Raw genomic sequence first — 9,519 nt, forward strand, 5'->3', positions numbered from 1 at the left:
GGAGACGTTCCTTCTCCGAGGCCATGGCGAAGCGGCAAAGCGGGCACCGTCGGTCAATCAGAAGCCAGTCGAAGATGCAGCGTTGGTGGAAGGAGTGAGTGCAGTCCATCGTCCTGATCTTCTTGTAGCAGCCGGGCACGAAGTCGTCGAAGCAGATGAGGCAGAGATGTTCTCTCGTCTCGCCCGCCTTCGCCAAGGGAAGGGCCAGCATGGCCGGCAGCGACGCCGGGTCCCTTCTTTCGTCCTGCTCTCTGTCGAGCCTCTCCTGCTCGTCGAGCCGGGCGTCCAGCGCGTCCCACTCAGGCGGGCGCTCGAACTCGTCCCGCCCCCTCCTCCTCCCGCTCCCGCTCGCCGGCGCGTCAAAGCCATTCTCGACGTGATCCTCTGCTCCTCGCGCTGCTGACTCCATTGGGCTCTAACCGGAGACGGGATTTAGTTGACACGAGGCTTGCTCTTGATGACTGATGATTTGGATGGGAGACCCGCGTATGTGCTCGAACAAGTCGCCGGCTACACAGACGAATACATTGTCCAAAGTATACGGTGATTAACTCCACAACATAGTGGTTAACTCCACAACATAGAGGATGCCAACACGTCGGAACATATACTAGCGGTTGGGGCATGCCCATGGCGCGCCGCCTGAAAGGAGTTTTGGGCGGTGCCAACTTGTAGGCGCCCCTTTCGTTGCTTTTGGTGCTCTAACATGTACGTGAATATTAGTATATTTTAGTACGGCTGATTGTTTATAGTCAGTGATGATAGTTCATATATGATACTGAAATGACAATTGGACCGCTAATTATATCATATCCATTAATGCATAAACAAAGGAAAATATGTTTATTACAAGTAGAGGAACATCTATTCAGTGCACAACCATGAACAATTGGTGGCATAATTTCTATATCTGAATTGATCATGTTGGCCACATTTGTAGCAGGAAGAGTGTCCATTCATAAAGCAGACCAGGCCTTCCTTCTCCTTTTTTCGGAATACCTCCTTCTCCTTTGATATCCTTTCTTTGATGTCTTCAATGTTTGTCCTGTAAATGAAATGAGTTCTCATCCCAAGTAAACTATATTGTGTGACTCTTAAGTTTTAACAAGTTGAAATGAGCTGTTATAAATCAAGATAAGGTGTGCTGAACTTTCAAAAAGAACATATTCATGCATTTATATAGGTTCATTATTGAATGAGCTTTCATCCCAAGTGAACTGTATTTGGTGAATTCTGAACAAAGAATAAATCAAGAAAAGTTGTGCTAGATTTCCAGAAAGAACATATTCATGCATTTATATAGTGCAAAAGAGAACCTCCGCTGCAATTGCAAATCCTAACCAGCCTATCCATACCGTGTTATCACAATTTTTCAGAGTAAACACAATTTTTGGAACCCATAAATTCCACAACAGAATCTCAAAGGCAAAGGAAAAAGTTTGTACTTGTCTAAAGATAATGCGTCCGGTATTTGTTCTTCGAGAAACTGATCTATGACCCATACAAACTCACACAGATGGCTACGTGTGTTGGAATGTTTGTATCTAAACACTCTGTGGGTAAGCTGTGCTACTAATTAGGCTATTGTACTTGTTATTGCTTTTTGGCGCTGTGGGTACGACATGTGCATGGTAGTCTTACTGAACTTATTTTAGCGAGAAGACATGTAGTACAGATGAGTGACATGTCCATGTTGCTGGTTAAAAATATAAGACATGGCAATAGAATTGTAGTAGGAACAGTGCACATTCAAAAACAAGAGCACGCATATGGGTTTTATAGATATTAATAGGATGTATAAATAGAGAAGCAACAGTTTTACAGGGTAGATGACTGATCGCAGAGACACGACAACTGGTTCAAACTAAGGGATAGCAGTCACTTAATTATAGTGAATATTTTCTCTAACATGGGAATATGCTAAGAATACAAATTAACCCTGAAACAAATCGATGGTTAACAAGCTAGGTCCTATTTTTCTGAACCAAACATCAAGTAAACAGTAGCAGTCACTCATAAATTATTTGACTAAGATCTCTTCATAGTATCCCCTAGTCCAAGGTTGTACCTGATGTTGATGGGATCCAATTTGGTTGTGTAGCTCCTTGTATTTTTTCTCTCGCCAGCATCAATGTAGACGACGGGTGGCGATGGTCTGAGTCTTTGCTTGCCTGCCCTGGGTGCCCATGGCAAAGAAGATGCCCGTGGGATTGCCCGAGATGCTCTGGTACTGCCAGAGGCCACCGTTGGAGTCGAAGAAGGCCTTTATCTGCGCCGCCATCATGCCGAACCGCATCAAGAAGCAGAGCAGGATGTCAGCTTGCTCACTGTGATGACGGGGTGGTCAACTTTGTTTCTTTGTTGCTGAAAGTATTTGCCGAGGTCTTCCCGTGTAGATTTTTGATTTTCCAACAACCTGTAGTGATATATGATCAAAAGCAAAATTAATTATTATGCGAAGATAGCAGAGTCATAGTGTGCTTTAGGCTTTAACATTTTCATGAACATTGGGTAAGCATGCTTGTGACCCAAAAAGGGATTAAAGTGGAAGTGTAAAGACTTCTTGATATAGTTATGAATTGTAAGGTTAGCATTCAATAAACTCACTTGGGTTTGTTTTGGATAATATTTTATCCTTCCTTCCCTAACCAAAATTCCAACTAATGAATGGAAGAAGGAGCATCAGTACTGACAGACTGAAACTTCCAATCCATTTCCAACATGAAACCAGAGATAAACTGGAATCACCGGACTGCCAACTATAACATCAGTGAAATAAGGAATTTTCGGTTGTTACTCTTGCAAGTCAGGATAAAGCACCACCATGCAAATATTTCATATAGTCGCAAAATGCTCTGTTTGGATGAACTCTGTTGCTCAACTGAGTTTTAGAATAAAATGAATTAGATATTTCAACATCATGGAGCATTTATATTTTCTTTTACCATCTCATGATTTTTTGTTACCCAAGAGACTCCAGACTTCCATACTCAATACTATGATTGTTTTTCATACATCAGACTTACATTTGGCAACCTGATTTTAACTCCAGCTAAGTTTACATCCTCAAAAGACAACATAAGAACATTCAAGTTTGAAGTTCCCAAAATAAAGGACGGCTGATCAAGGTCATCATAAAAAACAAGAAGAAATAGAAATACCTTATTTCATGTCACAGTATCACTCTCAGTAGAGAAATGAGACACTATCTTCTCAAGAAAATTACTATTTTCACTTCGAAGAAGCAGAGTACATTTGTTCGTAAAAGTGAAATGTCACTCACAAATATATTGCTGATACTTCTAATAATCCTTTTTAGCAATTCTTACACAAAAAAGTACCTAAACACCAAAGGAAGATGAACATAACATGAAGACTAAATATCCACCATCACTAACATTCATAATTGTACAATGCCTCACATTTAGATTAGTCAAGTACTATGAACCTAAAGTTTTAAGGAGTGTGCATATTTTTTCGGAATGATTGTAGTGCGCATAGATCCAAGCAAAACACTCACCAAAAATTATTTTCAGATCTCCAACATCATCCTTCTTTAGTCCATTCTTACCCATAATCCGCTGGTGAACTGTAAGCAAAGCAAGAAATCGACCAGCAACCCAGCACATGTCGGTGACATGTTCTGGCCGGCGTTCGACCCAGCACGGCAAAACACGTCTTGCCGCTTTGCCTCCTCTCGGCGCCATCGATGTCATTGCGATCAAAATTACGCCCTGAAGATTATCAGTGTCAGCAATTCATTCAAGGTTCAAATGTTTAGCAGAGCTCATATTACAAGGGTACCTCTGTCTAAATAATTGAGCCATGCAAATATTACAATGATTGGAAAGGGAAGTGTAGGACAAGGACAATGCAGCCTATAACAGACTCTACAAACAACCATAAATCAGAAAATACTACATGATACGAAACAAGCTGAATATTTCTAGAAGATATTTATGACTTTACAACACTACAACACTTACATTAGAACTGATCTGCTCTCCAATAGAAAATGTCAGGTTCAAGTGGCCAAACTTTTCACAAAGCACCAACACCATTTCAGGCTGAACGTTATGTACCTAAACAAAATGAGCCGACTTAGTTCCATGTTTTTCTAATAGCTCTTTCCCCTTTCTTATTAGAACTAACTACTTGTTCTTACAAGATGACATGTACCTTATCGTACTTCTCAAATGATCACGTTCTTCTTGACTACAGTTTCTTCCTGTAGGTGGCACATCATTCCGCTCCTGAACTCTATGAATGTATACCTGACCAAACATTTACTTTGTCAATAAAGAGATAGCGCCCGTAGGAATTGTAAGATAGGATTCTACACTGACCTTTTAATCGGATATCCAAGTCTGCATGCCTTTCTTTTGCTTCAAATGAACTGACCAACTCCACACACAAAAAGGAAAGCCCAACAAATATTAGACTTAGTAAGCCACAACCCATGCCACAACAACGACATTAAATTTGAATGTGTATATGGAAAGGCATAAATAAAGGAATGAGAAAAGAAAAGCACCTGCAATGGGACCATCGACAAAAATCATAATTGTCGAGCCAACCACAACAACGGCAGATCCCAGCAGTCCGACAATAGAGAGCACGAGCAGACGACAACCATCAACAGAAAAACGCTGGATCCAGCAGCAAACCCTAACCCATCCCTACACAGAGCAAAAGCAATAGAACAATAAAATGCCTAGATGTGCAGGACATCCAACAAATGCATATAGTAGGAACTCAGAGCAAACATCCTATCACAAATTAAGAATAACCCAAAATAATCCCACTCCACACAGGAAAGAAAACAGACACATGCATTAGTTAGTACTTAGTAGGCTAATTCAGTGCATCAATTAACTACCAAAACAGAGGCATGCTAGGCTAATTGGTGGTGGCTCAAAACATGATTTTCCAATAGCTTAAACAATCGTCTATATTATTCATACCTACATACTCAGAATTCGACATAGCACAAATATAGAGTTTCGAATTTACTTCGGAATTCATCATCAACATGTACACTGAGATGTTGTTATTGCAGATTACGGTAATCTATTTCAGTCATGAATTTACAGCTAAAATTTCAACTTTTATGTTACCCGTGAAGCAAGGTTTGAACCTCCTATGAAAAATTTGATTAAAAAAATAGTCAAACAGTATGTTGTTTGTGTGATATGAAATAACTTCAGAGTTGAGACTTTTGACATGGCACACATAGAGTTTGGCATAGCACAAGTACGGAGTTCCTCTGATAATCAACAACCAAAATGTCTGAGAGCTCACCGTAATGCCTTGGTATCCGGCGAGTTGGAGTGGAGCGTACTGGAGCATGCATCCATGGCCGGTGGAGAGCACAAAGCGTCCGCGGTCGGCCTGCACATCCACAAGACTTTATGTTTTTGTAGAATTGCGATCTGGAAAAGAGTTGCTAAAGCATACATCTTCTCTAAGAGGATGAACTCAACCTCATCGTCATTCTTTGCAGTAATATAGTAAATTGATACCTAGCAATTGTTTGAAGGATACACACCATTAGCATTGAGAATCATACACTAAAAGCACACCATACTAATAATCCGAGGTGTTTCCCAATAGACTTCTGTAATGCCTAAATCAACATAGGACATACCAGAAGCAACAGAGACTAACTTTCGTACTCCCTCGAAGATGGTATACATTTCAGAAGCCGGCAGTGTTTTTGGGCTCCTGCTGATTGCGGTGGGATTAGGGGTTAGAGTTTCAAAAGTGGTAAGGATCCAAACAGAGTTGACACGAGAACAAACCGTTCGGGTCAAAGTGGCCAACTCTTGATCTTTTGCTGCAAATATTGGACATCCATTATTTTGATCTTGGCTTCCAGTCTTGAAATATCAGACCACATACTGCTCATTGTATAACAGAAGCCACCATTAGACACATATAACATAGAGATTTAGCAATATCACCATTAGACACATATAACATAGAGATTTAGCAATATTCTATAAAATCTTCCAAAGACAGTCATCGGTGCGAGCTGTCGGATGCTTACATCAACAGACGCTAATTGCTTTTGGTGAAATGAATCCAAAGATCAGATTTAAGGGAAACAAGCGTGTAAAAGAGCATCAGTCATCTAGATTAAGAAGGGACAAGATTCTATGATACTTCAGACAAACTAAATCTAACGACCTGCGGTAGTAAAAGATGTGTCATGGCATATGTGCTAATCAGGAAATATGAAAATCGACAGAAAAGTAGCTCCACACGAAGGGCATTAGAAGTGAAATCTGAACTATAAGAGTACAATGGACAATGGCATGAGGTGATAATACCCTGCACTGACCAGAACTTCCAATTTGAAGATAATTAGTGTGATAGGTATCTGCCGCACATCCCTGCTATTTGTAACCTGAGGTCCCGGACCAAAGAAACCACTAGCGGCTCTCTCAACAAAACTTGGGTCCAAAATCAGTGAACATGAGGTCCAGATCTCGGATTTCATACATCCATTTTTTTGCCAGAAAAGGCAAATGATAACTAAACTAACTCAGAGACGTGGAGGGGGGTGAGGTGGAGGCAAACCTGAACTACCTCGGCATCCTTGCTCCTACTCTTGTTGTGCCGGCAAGGAGAGGATTAAGGCACAGGAGCTGTCTGGCGTCACCCACCCGCTGAGGCCACCGCACGCCGCACCACCGCACTGACCCTCTCCCATTAGACGCCGCCTCCCTCTCCTATTTCCTCTCTCTTTCTCCCTCCTCTCCTTCCTTCTTCTCCTTCTCATCTTCTCTCTCTCCTGCAGATTGAATCAAGCGCCGCCGCCGTCGCCCTTTGCTTGTAGGTTGCTGCTGCCGCCGGGGAAGCACGCCTCCACGCCCGCACACCTCGGATCGCGTGGAAGGAGTCGGGGCGCGTGGGAGGAGTCCTTTTCCCCCCTCTCTCACACCCAATCGCTACTGCGTTTTTTTTGTCGTACCTGTGATGACGTGTCTAGCGCGAGGGATCGCCTTTGATGCGCACCTTATTGTTTTTAATGCACGCTATGGCCTACCTTACAAATCCGACTCATTCTTCCATTCGAACACTACTGTTAGAAATTTAGGGTTTGCGGTCTACCCTCTAATTTCTCTGCGCTTATCCGTGGTGCCGCTCACAATTCTCATATCTGAGGCTGGGTAGGGACCTTCTTATACTGTCTTTCCAAAGAGTCCACCTCTTATACAGATATAAGATTCCTAGTCTTTTCCACTATTTTTCAGGATAGAGTCCAGATCAAATTACCAACCACGATCATATTTGTCTGTTTAACGGATTCTACCCGTTTTGTCCCGGAGCACGCGCTTGTGAGCAACGCGCCATAATAGAGTGTAAATTCCTTTAATTATGTAGATCAATATTAGGGTTGTAATCTAACTATATGATCTAGCTCCTTCCAATCATCAGTGTACCCAGGTAGTCTTTTCAATATAAATAGTATATTGTATTCCACTGATAATTGACCAGCTTCCTTAAGCATATGTTACTTAAGTACATTCCAACAAGTGATATTTTTTCATGCTAAACATGTAAAACAATTCCATGTACAAATACATGTATAATTCCATAATGAGGTATTCTGAATATTAGTAATTTCTAGTAATTTGAATATAGTTGCAGGACACATAATTCCAACATCTCCCACTTGTCCCAAACGACCATTCAAATATTCGTAAACCCATAGCCTTAACATGCTTGCCAAATACCTCCTGACTAAGAGGCTTAGTCAAGGGATCAACAATCATATTAACACAATGTTGAAAACTGATACGTCTCCAACGTATCTATAATTTTTTATTGCTCCATGCTATATTATCTACTGTTTTAGACATTATTGGACTTTATTATCCACTTTTATATTATTTTTGGGACTAACCTATTAACCGGAGGCCCAGCCCAGAATAGTTGTTTTTGCCTGTTTTAGGGTTTCGAAGAAAAGGAATATCAAACGGAGTCCAGACGGAATGAAATCTTCAGAAACGTGATTTTCTCATCAGATAAGATCCAGGAGACTTGGACCCTCCGTCAAGAAAGCCACGAGGTGGTCACGAGGGTAGGGGCGCCCCCCTCCTAGGGCGCGCCCCCTGCCTCGTGGGCCCCTCGAAGCTCCACCGACGTACTTCTTCCTCATATATATATATATCCACGTACCCCCAAACGATCAGGGACGGAGCCAAAAACCTAATTCCACCGCCGCAACTTTCTGTATCCACGAGATTCCATCTTGGGGCCTGTTCCGGAGCTCCGCCGGAGGAGGCATCGATCACGGAGGGCTTCTACATCATCATCCAAGCCCCTCCGATGAAGTGTGAGTAGTTTACTTCAGACCTACTGGTCCATAGCTAGTAGCTAGATGGCTTCTTCTCTCTTTTTGGATCTCAATACAATGTTCTCCCCCTCTCTCGTGGAGATCTATTCGATGTAATCTTCTTTTTATGGTGTGTTTGTTGAGACCGATGAATTGTGGGTTTATGATCAAGTCTATCTAAATAATATTTGAATCTTCTCTGAATTCTTTTATGTATGATTGGTTATCTTTGCAAGTCTCTTCGAATTATCAGTTTAGTTTGGCCTACTAGATTGGTTGTTCTTGCCATGGGAGAAGTGCTTAGCTTTGGGTTCGATCCTGTGGTGTCCTTTCCCAGTGACAGAAGGGGCAGCAAGGCACGTATTTTATTGTTGCCATCGAGGATAACAAGATGGGTTTTTTTATCATATTGCATGAAACTATCCCTCTACTTCATGTCATCTTGCTTAAGGCGTTACTCTGTTTTTAACTTAATATCTAGATGCATGTTGGATAGCGGTCGATGAATGGAGTAATAGTAATAGATGCAGAATCGTTTCGGTCTACTTGTCTCGGACGTGATGCCTATATACATGATCATACCTAGATATTCTCATAACTATGCTCAATTCTGTCAATTGCTCAACAGTAATTTGTTCACCCACCGTAGAATACTTATGCTCTTGAGAGAAGCCACTAGTGAAACCTATGGCTCCCGGGTCTCTTTCTCATCATATCAATCTCCATCACTTTATTATTGCTTTGCTTTTACTTTATTTACTTTGCATCTCTATACCAAAAATACCAAAAAAATATTATTTATCATCTCTATCAGATCTCACTTTCGTAAGTGACCGTGAAGGGATTGACAACCCCTAAGCGTGTTGGTTGCGTTGAGCTATTGTTTTTGTGTAGGTACGAGGGACTCGAGCGTAGCCTCCTACTGGATTGATACCTTGGTTCTCAAAAATTGAGGGAAATACTTACACTACTTTGCTGCATCATCCCTTCCTCTTCGGGGAAATCCGACGCAGTGCTCAAGAGGTAGCAAGAAGAATTTCTAGCGCCGTTGCCGGGGAGTCTGCGCAAAAGTCAATATACCAAGTACCCATCACAATCCCTATCTCCTGCATTACATTATTTGCCATTTGCCTCTCGTTTTCCTCTCCCCCACTTCACCCTTGCCGTTTTATTCG

At 41.7% G+C, this 9,519-nt stretch overlaps 1 long non-coding RNA gene across 8 annotated transcripts; it reads right to left on the reverse strand.

Moving 5' to 3' along the window:
• Positions 1 to 719: 719 nt before the first annotated feature.
• Positions 720 to 6,980, reverse strand: LOC125549389. Of its 8 annotated transcripts, none has more exons than XR_007301328.1 (12): positions 6,583 to 6,980; positions 5,802 to 5,900; positions 5,648 to 5,724; positions 5,484 to 5,522; positions 5,302 to 5,391; positions 4,535 to 4,679; positions 4,347 to 4,396; positions 4,180 to 4,274; positions 3,987 to 4,082; positions 3,521 to 3,734; positions 2,069 to 2,416; positions 720 to 1,045 (listed from the first exon to the last, which is right to left on the reverse strand). It is a non-coding gene; the product is annotated as an uncharacterized LOC125549389 (long non-coding RNA). The 8 variants fall into 8 exon arrangements; XR_007301326.1 differs by having other exon boundaries at positions 5,458 to 5,522; XR_007301325.1 differs by having other exon boundaries at positions 5,302 to 5,407; positions 5,458 to 5,522.
• Between the last annotated feature and the right edge of the window lie 2,539 nt (positions 6,981 to 9,519).

This window comes from Triticum urartu, chromosome 1 (assembly GCF_003073215.2).
Source record: "Triticum urartu cultivar G1812 chromosome 1, Tu2.1, whole genome shotgun sequence".
Lineage (NCBI taxonomy): Eukaryota > Viridiplantae > Streptophyta > Magnoliopsida > Poales > Poaceae > Triticum > Triticum urartu.